This window comes from Cololabis saira, chromosome 19 (genome assembly GCF_033807715.1).
Source record: "Cololabis saira isolate AMF1-May2022 chromosome 19, fColSai1.1, whole genome shotgun sequence".
In the NCBI taxonomy this organism is placed as follows: domain Eukaryota; kingdom Metazoa; phylum Chordata; class Actinopteri; order Beloniformes; family Belonidae; genus Cololabis; species Cololabis saira.
Window position 1 is genome coordinate 3875100 of NC_084605.1, and position 5408 is coordinate 3880507.

The 5408-nt window shown below is 40.3% G+C and overlaps 1 protein-coding gene across 1 annotated transcript in view; it reads left to right on the plus strand.

Moving 5' to 3' along the window:
* The first annotated feature begins 2743 nt into the window (after window positions 1–2743).
* Window positions 2744–5408, plus strand: part of LOC133419447 (fatty acid synthase-like) — an 81244-nt gene continuing 78579 nt past the window's right edge. Inside the window, exon 1 of the mRNA XM_061708637.1 lies at window positions 2744–2857. The gene's annotated coding sequence lies outside the window, so the exon portion shown is untranslated. The remainder of the gene's footprint in view (window positions 2858–5408) is intronic.

Below are 5408 nucleotides of genomic sequence, written 5' to 3' on the forward strand. Positions count from 1 at the left end.
GTAATTTAAGAAGGATGATTTCACGTTCAATAAGATAAATAATCAATAAAATACAACGTTTTGGCACAAAGGCTTGGCCTGCTTGTGGGCGAGTGGAGGGGGGCACATTAAAAGAAGATATAAGAACTAAAGAAAAAGTGGCCTTTAATAAAACTTGTGCAACCATTTTTAAAATAGCATGCAGCAGAATAAAGACTCTCTCTCTGCGTATTCTTGATTTTGGATGTCGCCCTCCCTTGCCACAATAACAGCAGCAGCAGATTAGCACCTTCCTTTCGAACGTATTAAATACAGACGCAATCACAATACGCGCAACTACTTTCAGGCTTGGTAAATCTCATTGCGCGTGGTAAATGGAGCAATTTGCATCTTCCCCTCCAGTATTTAGGATTTCTGCCGGTACGCCCCATATTGATTATCATCAGGGCAAAAGTACTAACTGAATTGCGTGTGCAATTTTGCGCATTTCAGAGACGCAGTCGTCTTTGCACGCTGTTAGTAGATCAGCTGGCACATTGGTTTGCGGGTGCTGTCAAGTTTGCACACGTTTTAACACACGCAAACCTTTAGTAAATCGGGCCCTATGGGTGCGTCCGAAATGCCATACTAAAAAGTATACTTAAATTTGGCACACTTTTGAATAAATCTCAGTAGTGTGCATTAATTCGGCCGTACTATTAAGAGCGCACACGGCACTTCCTGCCGTAGGGAGGGGGAGTTGTTTCCATGGTAACGGCAGCAGTAGCAGCTCCGCTCCGCTATTTCCCGCTTATCCTGCCCAAACAAGATGACATTATATAATATTATTAAATACGAATATTATAATATTAATATTATATAATTAATATTATTATACTTATGACATATACGCAGTGTGTGAAATACCCATCCATATTCGGGGGGGTTTCCTAACTCACGTTTTTTTTTTTTTTTTTTTAAACAGTGTGGCCCCTATGCAATAAACCAATACAATCAGCCTACTATAGCCTATGACAAATACACGCACACTTTTAACCATTTTACATGCATGTTGTTTTGCAATGAAATCTGATAATTAAAATAAATAAAATACATTAATTGGCACCACACTGGTGCACAGTGCACTTAATGAATAAATACCAGACAAGACACTGGCGCACGGCCAGTGCATTTCAGAAACGAATAAACAAACAAAATAGGCTAATGTATTTTTTAGATAAATAAAAAAAAAATACAATGAAAATGAATTGTGCATTCAAATAACAGTAATAACAACAAATGCCACTATCGGAGACGTGCAATCAGTGCACTTAAACAGATTCCCCAGCCTGCACAATGATGACTGATTATTTAACGTTATGTAACCATCCAGGAAATTATGTTTAACACAGCTGTGTGAACACATTACCAAATCACACTCATAACAGGCCATAATGCAAAATAATAATAAAAATAATTTAAAAAAAAACATTAGCTTTCAGGTGGGTTCAGGCCGCCATATTGAGCAGGCTGGCCTCTTACCTTAAGTTAAAGCAAGTCACTGCTAGCAGCGCGGGCGCAGTAGCATCTGCCCCGGAGCACTCGGCCTCGACTTACCTTCCTTCACCAGAGGTGGGAGAGAACGGGACCCTCTGTTGTGACATCGTCTCTTTCCTCATCCCTGGCTCACACTGACACCTTTTTTGATGTGAACCCAAAGTGTGCAAGTGACACACTCTGAGTTATCTTCCGCTTAGCCATGTTATTGTGGCATCTCAACTAGCCGGCCTAGGTCATTGCGCTGTGCTGGTGCACATGGCTAATTTGCATACATAAAGGTGCAGGACTTGTGTTAAACCAATAAAAGTTTTGAATTGTGAATACTTGATATGGCGATCTCTTAAACATATTTAATTGACCATTAGAGACAATCAAATTATCATATTATATTATATAGCCTAATTTATTTATTTCTTTTACAACATTGAGACCCTCCCTAAATTTTGCTTTTGAGTCCTTCAGGGGGGCTCAAGGATTAATCGGGGGGGTACGAACCCCCCCGTATTTCGCACTCTGCATATACGTATCACTTAGCAACCAAACGCCGCTGCATTGCATTGTGGAAAGTTTCTGCTCAGCTAGTGTCCATCACTCCACACTAATACATTTCTCTGGAATGAGTATGGATAGCACATACTATTGAGTACGTACTAATGTTTCGGATGCACTAAAAAATCTTGCACACTCATTTTGCATACTCATTAGGGTGGAAGTTTGGAATTTCGGACGCAGGGCAAGATTCCTTGCGAAAAGACCATGTGCAGAAAACAAATTCCTGTTCCGTTTGATGGGGATATTCCGTTGAATATATGTACAGTATACAATATACATGACCAAATATTCAGGTTTTAAAAGGAGTAACCCAGGGCTCATATTCCGGTTTTTAAAAACCGGAATATGAGCAAATTCCGGTTATTCAAAGGGGTTATTGGTGTTTACATGGCCGTGCAAAACCGGGTTATTGCTAATATTCCGGTTAGAAAAGGTTTATTGATGCATGGAAACGCAGTCAATAATACCTTGTTAGTTCTTTCCAGACTGCAGCCCCCCCTCTGACCACCATGACCTGGATCCAGAGCTGCAGACGATGTAGGTGAGAGGTGGTGAGAGTGGGTCTCACCACCTCTCACCTACATGTCTAGCCTGCTCTGTCTATCTTTAGCGCCCGCGCCCCGTTGTTACTGTAACATTTAAATAAAGTTAAAGAGAAGAGCCCGGTCTGTGGAGCAGGTCTAGGGGGGGGACTCTGGTCCCCAGACCCCCCAGCTGGACTCTCCGGTCTCTCCGGTCTCTCCGGTCCCGGCAGTGAAGCAGCAGCGTGGATTCAGTCAAAGCTCAGGTACGACTAAGGTTACCATCTCAGAACTGAACCCTGGTACCGTCTTTGGGTCAAAATGACCTCATTCTGCTGTTCCTTCTTTCCTTCTTTCTCCTGCTCTCTCCTTCCTTCTCCCTTCCTTCTTTTCTTCCTTCGTTCCTTCGTTCCTTCCTTCCTTCCCTTCCTTCCTTCCTTCTTTTTTCCCTTCCTTCCTTCTTCTATCCGTCTTTCCTCCTTCTTTCTCCTGCTCTCTCCTTCCTTCTCCCTTCCTTCCTTCCTTCCTTCCTTCCTTCCTTCCTTCCTTCCTTCCTTCCTTCCTTCCTTCCTTCCTTCCTTCCTTCCTTCCTTCCTTCCTTCCTTCTTTTTCCCTTCATTCCTTCTTTCCTCCTGCTCTCTCCTTCCTTCATCCCTTCCTCTTTTGTCCCTTCCTTCCTTCCTTCCTTCCTTCCTTCCTTCCTTCCTTCCTTCCTTCCTTCCTTCCTTCCTTCCTTCCTTCCTTCCTTCCTTCCTTCCTTCCTTCCTTCCTTCCTTCCTTCCTTCCTTCCTTCCTTCCTTCCTTCCTTCTTCCTTCCTTCCTTCCTTCCTTCCTTCGACAACACAAGTAACTACAGTATCAACCAACAGGTCCAGTAAATACTCATCCCAGAAGTCTGATATGTAATTTATCTGTGTGGTGAAGAAAAATGTGAACTTTTTCAAAAGCAGCCTCGCTAACATCCTGCTAACATAACTATGAACACTACACTTTAAACAAGTGTTGATCAATTCAGTCAATGGGCCTTTACACATCCGTTTTTGGCACCACGGACAGCAAGCGGCAGAGCTAGAGAGTAGAAATAGCATACGTGACAAAACGCAATTTATTTATTCTGTTCACTTCATTCACTGTCAGTGCAACAGTATCACGTGGACATGGAGCGGCTAACAGCCTCGTTAATAGTCCGACTCCTGCTTTCCCTACAGTACCTGCTCCTTCTCGCTCCGCTGCCAGGGAAACATTGGACCATCACTTGCCTTCTTCTTTTGAAAAAAAGAAATTGCGGGGTTGCCTGTTTCCTTTTCATTTTTGTAAGTTAGTAACACTGCAAAGCACTATTAAAAACCAGATTGACCTAGCGACCACCGTTTTTTCTCGACATTTCAGCTTTTTTCTTGACATTTCAACTTTTTTCTTGACATTTCAACTTTTTGCTCGACATTTTGACTTTTTTTCTCGACATTTTGACTTTTTTTCTCGACATTTCGACTTTTTTATCGACATTTTCAGATTCAGTTTATTAGGTCAGTTCAGGTATGGTATTGTGCGCCTGTTTTCCAAAGGGTAATTTCAAAAATAAATTCAAAAATTTCAACTTTTTTCTCAACATTTTGACTTTTTTATCGACATCGACATTTTGGACTTTTTTCTCAAATTGTACTTTGACTTTTTTCTTTACATTTTGACTTCTCGAGTTGCAGGCTGAGGGAAAACCACTTTATATATGTTCCATAATAGGTCCCCTTTAAATAATAGAATAATCAATACAAATTGAAACAAAGTAATTCCATGAATTCCCTGAAGTGAAGCCAGGAGGTCTGTGTTCTGCCCAATCTTTGCTCCCTGCCAGAAAATGCTACTCTGTGGTTCTGCGCATGCGCACAGTGGATTTTTCAAAGTTTGATTGCCACGCTAATGGATAATATGGGATGTTGAGTATTTGTCCTTCAAAATAACTACCCATGACATGAATTGCATTAAACTTTGTGAACATTATTACGATAAAGAGAAAAAAAAACAACAATTCTATCGCTTTATTTGATATTCATTCAGTCATTCACCTTTATTTAACCAGGCAGGTCATTAAGAACATTCTTATTTACAATGACGGCCTGGTAAGAGACAATGAAGTGGTTTAGGGAGTAAAACAGTAAAATATCCAAATCAATTGCAATATTACACAAAGTCAAAACACCTTCTTAATCAATCATCACTATTCACCTTGTACTGCTCCTTCATACTTCCATATATGAGCTACTGTGGATGTATGGGGGAACATATAAAACAATATTCAAACTTCAAAAAAGAGCAATAAGAATTGTAAATAAAGCGGCCTTTAGAGAATCAACAAACCCACTTCAAGGATCTGGTCGACTTCAAACTTTACAAATCATGCACAAAGAGAATCAGCATCAGTTGCCACAAGACATCCAGAAGTTGTTTCAAATAAAAGAAAATAAACACAATCTCAGGGGAATATGCAATTTTATAAAACAGCATGTACGAACAAACATCAAAACCCACTGTGTCTCAGTGAAGTGAGTTAATTTGTGGAACAACTGCAAAGATTAAATGAAATTATGCAAATCACTAGGTAAGTTTAAACAAATCTTTAAAATCAATACTCTTTATGGATACAAAACAGAAATGGACACATGAACTGACAACCAGTGACCAAAGTTCCTTGCTCAGCTGAACCACTTTTTCTTTCTTTTATGCTTTTATTTAGAAGTGTGAAATGAAGAAATGGTAAAAACAGAAAATTAGGAGTAGGACTAGAAAGGTTTTTTTGAAACTTCATCCTACACCCTTTCA